Source organism: Euprymna scolopes, chromosome 45 (assembly GCF_053919585.1).
Source record: "Euprymna scolopes isolate OS-2025 chromosome 45, ASM5391958v1, whole genome shotgun sequence".
In the NCBI taxonomy this organism is placed as follows: Eukaryota; Metazoa; Mollusca; class Cephalopoda; order Sepiida; family Sepiolidae; genus Euprymna; species Euprymna scolopes.
The window spans coordinates 64,725,707-64,738,652 of record NC_136526.1 but is presented as its reverse complement, the minus strand read 5'-3'; the positions used below and the strand labels follow the sequence as shown (position 1 = coordinate 64,738,652).

At 37.0% G+C, this 12,946-nt stretch overlaps 1 pseudogene; it reads left to right on the top strand.

The window, feature by feature from the left end:
* The first annotated feature begins 12,124 nt into the window (after positions 1 to 12,124).
* LOC145270018 (5S ribosomal RNA) lies at positions 12,125 to 12,241 on the top strand (annotated as a pseudogene).
* Positions 12,242 to 12,946: the final 705 nt, after the last annotated feature.

The following is a 12,946-nucleotide window of genomic DNA, read 5'->3' as shown; positions in this document are numbered from 1 at the left end:
ACTACAGAAGTAATTTGACAATTTCCTTTAAGAGGGCATTTTGATTTAATTCTACAGTTACAACTTTCGGTAGCAATGGGTGTGCTATTTTTGTTTAATATTTTGTTATTATGTTTTTTAATTATTTTTTCAAGGTTTTCATTACAGCTATAACTAAGTTTTATTGTATTTTTATTGAAAATTTTATGTAGTATGTTATTAATAGGGAAGTGCTTTTTAATTAAGTTTAAGAATTTCATTCCTAGATTTGTTTTAAGTTTCAGATTAAAAGGGGGATTGTACCACAGGATTTTTATCTTACGGTTTCTATTTGTATTTGTGTTTGGGTGTGTTGGTTCTATGAACTCAATTTGGGTGTTTTTGTATCCAATGGATATATACATATATATACATATATATACACACACATATATACATATATACACATATATATACACATATATATACACATATATACATATATATACACACATATATACACATATATATACATATATACACATATATATACACACACACATATATATACACACATATATATACACATATATACACATATATATACATATATACAGATATATATACACACACATATATATACACACACATATATATACACACACATATATATACACATATATATACATATATACACATATATACACACACACATCTATATATACACACACATATATACATACACATATATATATGCATATATACACACATATATACACATATATATACACACACATATATACACATATATACACATATATATACATATATATATACACACACATATATATCACACACATATACACACATATATACATACACATATATATACACACACACATATATATACACACATATATATACACACACATATATACACACACATATATACACACACACATATATGATGATTGCAACGTCTTGTCAGACGAGTGCCACTCCCTCAGACATTTAAAATCCATGAGCCCAAATGCCTGAGGGAGTATCTATACAAAGATGATGTTACAGAGTCTTAGCTTTGTACGACAGCTAAGTCTCTCTCTCGGTTCAAAATGTTGAGATCCAGCAACAAGCAAGAGCAAGATAGCCAGCAACAAATTAAACTGCAGACCAGCTTAATGCGGGTACTGGTCTTCTGCTTTATGGTTTTTAAATCAGAGATTTGCTTCTCCTAGAAAGGTTGCCTTCACCACGGGGAGCCCTCTCCACCCCAATACACATATACACACACACAAATATACGTGGTGCTAGTTGGCCGTTGACCCAGAAAAAGAGTTCATTCGCCCTTTGGAAGGTCTTGTTTTTAATCCTCCAGGGAGACTAGCCGCCCTCCTCACCAAACAAGTCTGGTGGGGGAACCAGTTTAGTCGCCGGTGACCCGACCATGAGTCAGGTAGTACTGGGTTACATGGTACCAGTAGCATATGACATGACCTGACACATATATATACACACACACATATATACACACATATATATATATATATACACACATATATACACACACATATATATACACACACATATATATACACACATATATATACACACACTCATATATACACACACATATATATACACACATATATACTCACAGATACACACACACATATATACACATATATACACACATATATACACGCATATCTATCTTTCTATTATTATATATCTATAAAAGTGTGTGTGCGCGCGTGTGTGTGTACATTTCCCTACGCAATAACTCTGCCAATTTTATGTCTACAGACTCGAAATTTGATATACAGGGTACTGAGATTTGGGAAAATCGATGTGATCGGTTTTCAGCCAGAAATTTGGCGATTAAGGGGTCAAAGTTCAACGATTTGACTTTTGAAAACTCCTCCTCCTCCGACAATTTTCAGTCTGAACACTTGAAATTTTAGATATAGGTCCATTGGACTTGGATCAAACTTAATAACTTGATTTGAGTCCAAAACAATAAATTTTAAGGGGTCATAATAGGGGTCAAAGTTAAAAAAATTGACCACTCTTTTTTTTTTTTTTTGATCAACATACATCTCCAAATATCCGGGCAACGCCTGGCGCCCATGCTAGTATATATATAAAAGTGAAAGTGTCTGTCTGTCTGTATGTGTATCTGTGTGTGTACATTTCCCTACGCAATAACTCTGTTAATTTTAAGTCTACAGACTCGAAATTTGATATACAGAGTACTGAGATTTGGGAAAATCGATGTGATCAGTTTTCAGCCAGAAATTTGGCGATTAAGGGGTCAAAGTTCAACGATTTGACTTTTGAGAACTCTACCAAACTTCTCCGACAATTTTGGGTCTAAATACTTGAAATTTTAGATATAGGTTCCTTGGAAATGGATCTAACTTAATAACTTAATTTGAACCCAAAACACTAAATTTTAAGGGGTCATAATAGGGGTCAAAGTTTAAAAAATTGACCACTTTTTTTTTTTTTTTGCTCAACATACATCTCCAAATACCCGGGCAACACAGGGTACCCATGCTAGTATATATATATATATATATACATATACACACACACATATATACACACACACATATATACACACACACACATATATATTCTGTCACACTTTCTGAACATATATATATATATATATATATACTAGCAAGGTGACCCGACGTTGTCCGCGATTGAATGAGGATCAACAAATATTCCACACTTCCAATACTTTTTGTAGTTCTCTACATTACACTATGAGAACCAATTGTTGATTTTATGGCCCACTGCGCCGATGAGTAGTCTGGTGCCCGGTGCATACATACACACATACATACATACATACACACATACACACACATATATGATGATTGCAACGTCTTGTCAGACGAATGCCACTCCCTCAGACATTTAAAATCCATGAGCCCAAATGCCTGAGGGAGTATCTATACAAAGATGATGTTACAGAGTCTTAGCTTTGTACGACAGCTAAGTCTCTCTCTCGGTTCAAAATGTTGAGATCCAGCAACAAGCAAGAGCAAGATAGCCAGCAACAAATTAAGCTGCAGACCAGCTTAATGCGGGTACTGGTCTTCCGCTTTATGGTTTTTTAAATCAGAGATTTGCTTCTCCTAGAAAGGTTGCCTTCACCACGGCTTACAGGAGCCCTCTCCACCCCAAGACACATATACACACACACACACACACACACACACACACACACACACACACACACACACACACACACATATACACTGTGCTAGTTGGCCGTTGACCCAGAAAAAGATACATACATACATACATACACACATACATACATACATACATACATACATACATACATACATGATGGCAGCAAACTGTTTCTCAAGTATTGCCATTACTTAATACATTTCTGGCTCAAATGAGGCAGACCATTCACTTGACAAAGCAGGGGAGGGTAGAGTGGTAGCTCTAGATATATCTTAGGCTTTTGACAGGGTATGACATGAAGGTCGTCTCAGGAAAATCAGATCATATGGTATCACTGGAAGAATACTTAACATAATTAAATCCTTCTTAGATAAGAGAAAAATCCAGGTTGTCCTGGATGGTCGTACATCCAAACAATATGATATAAATGCGAGAGTGCCTCAGGGGTCTATCCTTGGACCTCTATTATTGCTAATATTTATAAATGACCTCCCTGACAAAATTGTCTGTGAGATGGGTATATATGCTGATGACACCACGCTCTATAACAGACTCGACAGGAAAACAAATGAACACATATCTAAAGAAATGGCAGAAACACTAGAGGATGACCTCCAATATGTAGTGGAATGGGGACAAAAATAGATGGTCACATTCAATGCTGCCAAGACTAAACTTGTTTCCTTCAATAACTATAAGAAACCTTCTCTACCACCAATAGCAATGGCCAAAGACTCTTTATCTGAAAGCACATCTTTTAAACTCCTCGGCCTAATGTTCACAGGAAACATGAGTTGGAACAATTACATTGAGAGCATTGCCAGGACCACTGCGAAAAAGGTAGGTTCTCTCTACTGTGCTAGAAAGCTACTAATGCCCGATAGTATCCTGTACCTCTATAAGGCCACCATTTGCCCATGTATGGAGTATTGTTGCCATATTTGGGCCGGTGCATCTGCTACTAGTCTCTCACTCCTAGACAAGGTTCAAAAGAGAGTCGCCAACCTAATAGGTCCTGAACTGTCATCCAAGCTTCAGCCTCTGTCCCATCGACGCAATGTAGCATCCCTCTGCCTGTTCTACAAGTACTTTAACGGTGAATGTTTTGACGATTTGCAAGCACTTGTACCTCCTCTACGTAAATACCCCAAACAAACCCAACAAGCAGTAAAATCCCACCCCTTCACAGTAGAAATCCCTAGATGTAAGAAAGCCTTCTACGACAGTAGTTTCTTCCCTGGAACCGCTAGACTTTGGAATTCCCTTCCAGGTCCCTGCTTCCCCAACTGTACTGACATGCAGAAGTTCAAGTGTAACATGAACCAACATCTTCCTGCCCAACTCCCCACCTAGTACCCCTGTAGCTTGTGTCCCTAATCGTAGCCCTCTATATCAAAGTGGCAATGTGCCTTGTTTGGGGTGAAAATGTAAAAAAAAAAAAAAAGACATGAACGCCACTAGCAGCACGTGCCGGACGGTCACTTCTATGAACCTTCTACAATCCTGCACATCTGATGATGGCCAGGTCCAGGCTGTGGTACCCTGAACACCTGCCAGACCAGACCTTGGATATTCCAGAGCTTTTATTTCCATTGACGCCCATATCTGAATACAAGGATCTCAACACTAGAGCAACATGCTCTCACAAGGACTTCAGAATCGGGTACTTGTGTTTGCCACTTGATGTTTAAGATACGTCTCAAGCATTTTTGGTGAAATCGTTCAAGCCATTTAATGTGCCTTTGATGCAATGTCCATGTCTCCGATGAATACGACAGTCTGGTTAGCACACAGGTCTCGTAAACGCAGATCTTAGTCCTATCTGTGATGCCACGATCAGACCACACTCTCTTCTCCAACCTTCCAAAAGCTACAGATGCCTTCTGAATTTGACTGTGGATTTCAGTGTCGAAACAGCCATCCATCGACAGAGAACTACCAAGGTACACAAATGAATCAACTACTCTCAGTCTAGCACCACAGACCATGATGTTCGGCTCCACGTATCACTGGCCTGGTGCAAGAGTGAACATGACCTTTGTTTTAGATAGACTGATCCTCAGACCAAAGGCAGTGGAGGAGTCAGCAAAGCTATCCATTATATGCTGCATATCAGTCTCAGTGTGCGACAAAAAAACAGCATCGTCTGCATACTGTAACTCTTTGACCAAGACATGATGCAGCTTGGTTCTGGCATTAAATCTTCTAAGATTAAAAAAAAAAAAAAATGCGACCTGTAATTCAAACCTTTAACATGACACCCCTATCGCAATCTCAAAACGCATGAACAAGTAGAGCAGGCAAATATATAGAGAAAAGAATAGGAGTGGCAGATTCATAATTTTTTTTTTCAAATGATCTTTTTGGTACATTTGATAATTATTTAATGCTGTTTTTTTTTTGTTTTTTTTTTTTTGCATTTGTCGTCAGGTGCACATCTGCCTTTTGTCTACGGCTTTGGTATTAAAAATAGTTAGCAACATACTGGTCCTAATTCTACCCCCCTATCAGTGGCTGCTTCATGATGTTTTTATTTTTGTGATTTTTACGGCAAATTAACCATTTCTACGTATTTTTAATAATAATTGGTTAAATGTTACCTTACGCGACAACAGAACACCGACCACTCTAATTTGTTTTTTTGGGGGGGTTTTCGAGGTCGCTGACAACGAATCTGATTATCAAACCCCACCCCACTACGCCCGTTCACACGCGAACGTATCATATAAGAAAAACACTACCGAAGGCGGTGAAATAGCACAAAATAGTCCCAAGGTCTAGGGGTTCATACCATGCAAACGGTAAATTTGTGGCGGGTTTGGTTATCAGATTCGTTGTCAGCTACCTCGAATACCCCTAGAAAGCCAAATTAGAGTGGTCAGTGTTCTGGTGTAGCGCAAGGTAATATTTACCAATAATTGTAAACGATTAATTGAATACAAGTTGTTATTGCATTTTGCGGAGAACTTATGAGTTTATAGCTTCAGCAAGCTATGATGTCCAAAAAAAGAACCAGTACAACTGGTTTCACTACCCGTGACGGTATTAATTAGGTCAATCATCCCCCCCCACACACACACATACACACACCGACTTATTATTCCGTTGCAACAAACGACTCTCACCACTGATAGTTGACTGTATTAAATTCGTTTTTGACAGCGTCCCCCACCCCCGAAAAATGTGAACACGTCATTTAAAGACAGGATCAATTTCGCGGGAAAAATTACTGGAATCATCCAAATTTTCGAATTTGTTTCATTTTTGTTTTTTAAATTTTTTCCTTTTGAAAATTTAAAATTAAAACATAACGACGCATTTTTATTTCATTCGGTTCCAGTAATTGACGTTCAATAGGTACGGACAAAAATGGGGGGGGGGGGCAAAAATCGGGGGACCGAGTTTTGAAAGCAGATTTATCATAAATTTTTTGTAGGTTACCGACTACTTTTGATTGTATTTGAAAGATTAGAGACTAAAGTTAATTTCCGTCTGTTCCGTCTGCCTGCTTCCCTCCGGACTACAACTTGGATGTCTTCAAGTCCAATGTTAACAAATTCCTAATGAACCGCCCCCTTAAGTAAACACTTCAGCAAATCTCCTCACTAACTTAATGTACTTGCAATAACCCTTATCCCTGAGTGGCTTCCGGGCCTTGATAAGTGGTGATCACTGTGTAAAAAAAAAAAAAAAATAGTTCACCACTTATCAAGGCCCAATGGCCACTCGCGGATAATGGTTATTGTGTGTACAGTAATCAACGGAGCAATAGTTTTGGAGAATTGGTAAGGTGTCATTACTTAGGGGAGGGGGCGGTTCATCATGAATTTGTTTGTGTTGGACTTGAAGACATCCAGGTTGTCGTCGGGAGGGAAATAGGCAAGCGGAACAGAGTTCCACAGGCGTGCAGTTCTAAGAAAGAAGCTTTGTTCATGGAATCTACGTTTTGATTTAGGCACAGATAAGGAGTGGGGAATATTATTGACGGTGGTTTCAGCTAGTCGGGTGTTTTTTTAAAAAGATTGGCGAGGGGGGACCAGAGAATGGAGCTCAGACGAGCACTTGCCATGGAAATAACGATAGAACAAAGATAGGCTCGCTACGTCTCTTCTGTGGGAAAGAGGTTGCAGGGAAGAGAAAAGGGCATCAGCCACCAAGCCACAAAGTCTATTTTGTACTTTGTCAAGGCAGGATAGGCTGTTTTTGGCAGCTCTTGCCAAGATGTGGCAGCAGTACTCCATCATTGGGCGTACTTGGCTTTTATATAGATAGGGCGTACTTGGCTTTTATATAGATAGAGAATTGCATCATTAGTGAGATATCTTCTGGAGCGGTAAGGATCCTACCATTTTCCCAGCGACCTTGGTAACAGACTTGATATATGTGTTCCATTTCAGATCAGGAGTAAAGGTCAAACCCAGAAGCTTATCAAAACATGGGGCCTCCCCTAGACGAGAGCCATCCATTTCAATTGATGCCGGATGGGGATCAGAGCGTTTATGATGTAGAGATAGGAGCTTGGTCTTAGATACATTAAAGGTAAACAGCCACCTCTTCCCTCACTGTACCACACGCTCAAGATCGGAGGAGAGAGAATCAGAGAGAACATCATCATTTACGGCCTTTGATGTGTTGCCATAGATAGTCATGTCATCAGCATAGATGTCAACGAAAGATTTAAGTATGTGTTTAGGGAGATTATTGATGTAGATCAGGAAGAGAGTTGGGCCCAAGATGTACCCCTGAGGGACTCCAGCATTAATACTGTGGGCCTCTGATTTCTGCCCATCAACCACTACTCTTATGAGCCTATAAGATAAAAATGATTTAATTATCGAGAAAATATTTCCAGTTATACCGTAGCTGGAAATCGGAGGAAGTATGCCCTGTATTTAAGAATTCAGGTGATAAGTTATCTCCCTCTCAGTACAGACCAATAAGTCTCCTGTGTGTCATGAGTTGTTGGAATCCATATTAAATAAAGAAGTGGTCAACCACCTCAGCAGAAATAACCTTCTTAGTGACACGCAATATGGTTTCCATTCTGTAAGATCTACCGAAAGTGTGCTAACGGTTAAATCTCATAGGATTAGTGAATCTCTTGACAAAGGATTCCTTTCCAGGGCAATTGCTCTTGACATATCAAAGGCCTTCGACAAGGTATGGCATAAAGGCTACTTCACAAGATCTCCAGCTACGGTATAACTGGAAATATTCTCTCTATCATTAAATCATTTCTCTCTGATAGGCTCATAAGAGTAGTGATTGATGGACAAAAATCAGAGGCCTACAGTATTAATGCTGAAGTCCCTCAAGGGTCCATCCTGGGCCCAACTCTCTTCCTGATCTACATCAATGATCTCCCTAAACATATACTTAAATCATTCGTTGACATCTATGCTGATGACACGACCATCTACGGCAACACATCAAAGGCCGTAAATGACAAAGCTCTCTCTGATTCTCTCTCCTCTGATCTCTAACGAGTGGTTCAGTGGGGGAAGACATGGCTGGTTACCTTTAATGCATCTGAAACCAAACTCCTATCTTTACATCATCAACGCTCTGATCCCCATCTGGCATCAATTGAAATGGATGGCTCTCGTCTAGGAGAAGCCCCATGTTTTGACAAGCATCTGGGCTTGACCTTCCCTCCAGATCTGAAATGGAACACGTACATCAAGTCTGTTGTCAGGGTCGCTGGAAAGATAGTGGGATCCTTCTACCGCTCCAGAAGAAATCTCACTACTGATGCAAATCTCTATCTATATAAAAGCCAAGTATGCCCAATGATGGAATACTGCTGCCATATCTGGGCAGGAGGTGCTAAAAACAGCCTATCCTGCCTTGACAGAGTACAAAATAGACTTCGTGGCTTAGTGGGGATGCCCTTTTCTCTTCCCTGCAACCTCTCTCCCACAGAAGAGACGTTGCAAGCCTATCTTTGTTTTAGCATTATTTCCAGGCAGGTGCTCGTCTGAACTACAATCTCTGGTCTCCCTTCGCCAATCTTTTACAAAAAACACCTGTCTAGCTGAATCCACTGTCAAAAACTTTCCCCACTCTTTATCTATGCCTAAATGAAATCGTAGATTCCATGAACAAAGCTTCTTTCTTAGAACTGCACGCCTGTGGAACTCTGTTCCGTCGGACTGATTCCCTCCTGACTACAACTTAGATGTCTCCAAGTTCAACGTAAACAAATTCCTGATGAACCGCCCCCTTAAGTAGACACTTTAAATACTCACACTAACGTACTGTACTTACAATAACCCCTATCCCTGAGTGGCTTTCGGGCCTTGATAAGTGGTGACCACCTTGTAAAAAATATATATATATGTGATATATATATGGTATATATATATATATATATATATATATATATATATATGATATATATATATCATATATATATATTATATATATGATATATATATATATTTTATATATATATACCATATATATTTTATATATATATATATATATATATATATATGGTATATATATATAATATATATTATATATATATATATATAATGGTATATATATAATGGTATATATATAATATATATATAATATATATGGTATATATATATATGTATATATATATGGTATATATATGATATATATGATATATATATGATGTATATGTGGTATATATATATATATATGATATATAAGATATATATATATAAATATATGGTACATATATATATATATATATATATATATATATATATGATATATATATATATATATATATATATATATATATATATATATATATATATATATATATATGATATATATGTGATATATTCAAAACACGTCTGCCAAGGCCGGAGGAATCAAGTAAATTTACATGCAAAATCCGATCCCGCATTTTGCTAATTCCTGCCCTCTGATGAGAAGGAGAGTATTTCTTCGAAACTCCGCGGATCAAGGACTATCCATTTATCTAGTGTTTCCTTTTTAAAATTAAATATGTTTTTAACTCTTTTTCAAGATGTCTTTTAACATGTTTTATTAATCATTTGTTCATATATATATATATATATATATATATATATATATATATATATATATATATATATATATATATACATACTAGCATGGGTGCCCGGCGTTGCCCGGGTGTGAGGTGTATGCTGAGCAAAAAAAAAAAAAAAAAAAAAAAATTAGCTAGATCTATTGCTAGTGAATGCAATTCCACAAGCAAGATATAAGAAAATAGCATTTTAAGTTAAATTTATATGGAAAAGTGATCACCCACTTTTCGAAAAAGTAATTTCTTCATATCATGAAAACTATTTTTTTACGACGGAAACGGTTTTCAGATTCGTTTTTAGCACACCGAAATCTAAAAAAAAAAATATATATATATATATATATTTCCTTATATACGGACGTGAGACGGGCCTTAATGTAAAAGTGTGTATATATATATATATATATATATATATATATATATATATATATATATATATATAGATAGATAGATAGATAGATAGATAGATAGATAGTCATTGTATATGTTCTATTTATCTATTAAAAAGACGGTTGATACTAAATTTAATCGTACTTATCACTTGAGTGGGCGGGGAGGGGGACGAGCAGCAAATGCAGCTGAGCCAGTCTTCCTTTTCTTTGCAAGGTCAAGGTTAAGGTTAAGATTAAGGGCAAGGTTGTTCGATCGATCGACGCACATCGCAATGAATGCGATGTCCGTGTCTTAAAATGCACTTTTAAATGAAAACAAAAAAAATGGAGCTTAAAATAATCGAAGAATGAGTTGAACGTTTTTACGATATAACGATTTTTTAAATTTAATGCATAAAATATTTGAAGAATTATTTCTGGCTGATTTTATATGTCCATATAGCTCACTAGCTTACAAGGTGTCTATCTGTCTTCGTCTATATAGTTCAGTCTATCTATCTATCTATCTATCTATCTATCTATGGTGTTAACTATCTATTAGATAAATCATTTTATTCATAAATATTTTTGGCTACACATTTGCATACATATTTCTGCCGAAGCCAGACTTCCTAAAACCTCTGTTCCCAAGCAAGTTCATAAATGGACAATTCTTTCACTAATCACGTGACCCATTAACCCCCATCCCCCAAAAAGTCGCATTCAAAACATGTCTCTATTACATTATTTTCTGTTGTTTCTTTTTAAGATTTCAAATTAAAAAAAAATATATTAATTAAAAGAAAAAAAATATTAATTAAAAAAACAAACAAACATGATGAGGTTCAAATAATTTAGAGAATTAGGTTAACTGCATATTTTTTGACACTTTGGAGTTCTCAAAAAAAAAAAAAAAAGAAAAAAAGAAAAAAGTAAGTTAAGTTTCATTTTCAACGAATTACATCAAGAGTTCAACCTAATTTCCTGGCGCCGAGACAGCTACGTCCGTACACAGAAAGCAACCGCATATATAAAAATGTACATTGAACACACACACACACACACACACACACACACACACACACACACACACACACACACACACACACAACTTTATGTAACACACGTATACACGTATATATAACTGTAATAACTGTACCTATTCACAATGCCTCCCCACGGGACAGAGTTAGACACCAGGGTCGTTTTTTAACGTGGAGAAAAGGTACAAAAATAAAAATTGTCTCAGTCGTGAAGGATTTCTCCTCCACCGAAAGAGAACAAGAAATAGAAGTGCAGCATCTGAAGAACAGATGGTGTTTATTTGCTCCCCCACCGAGCAAATTAGGCACAAGGCCGATTTTTAATGTGAGGAGTGAAGGGAGGGGGAAGGGAAAAAGGGGACCAGCTCCCGAGAGGTGGGAAATGGGAGCTGGTTAATGGTCAGGCATGTGAGGTTGCCCCCACATCTGGTCTTTGCTAGTCATAGCTAGTCATAGCTTGCAGCATCTGCCGGAACAGATACTACACTTTGATCTTGACCAACGGCATAATCACGTTGACACACCGGTTCTCATCAGATCACTGAAGTTAAGCAACATTGAGCCTGGCTAGTACCAGATGGGTGACCATTTTGGAATTCTAGGCGCTGTATGTGCTTTCCTCTTAACCTGGCATTGTTTCCAATCGTTCTGACCCACCACTTGCCACTGGTATTCAACAATGTCGACTCAGGGGAGGTGTGATTGGAGATTGCGCAACTCTTACCATAAAGATTTCACATACAGGCACCCTTACAATGGGTATCCATAGTGTGTCAAGACCGAAGGAAGCCTATCTATCTATCTATCTATCTATCTATCTATCTATCTATCTATCTTTCTCTTTCTCTCTCTCTCTCTCTCTATATATATATATATATATATATATATATATATATATATTTATATATGTGTGTGTGTGTGTGTGTGTGTGTATGAGTCCTCGCGCGAAAGAGCAGGACACAAAGTGTTTTAAATAATAATAATAGAATAACAATAAAGACTTTCGCTGGCGAGGACTACTATTGAGCATAACCAGTTATACACTCCTTTTGAAATTTTCGTCTCTATTTTTCTCGTTATCTACTGAATATTTGTTAATGAACCCATATGAAATATGTTCCTTATTAAATTTTAAAGGTGTTCTATTCTGAAAGAAGTTAAAAAAAATTTAATCTAAAAAAGTTATTTTAAAGTTTTGTTAAAAAAAATTCAGATTTTCTCATTATTCAGACCTGTATTACAAAGAGGGGGTTGCAAAAAATGAGTTGTGGTGTGAGGAGAAATACAAACTGATATAGAGAGAAGGAGAGTTTTAAAAT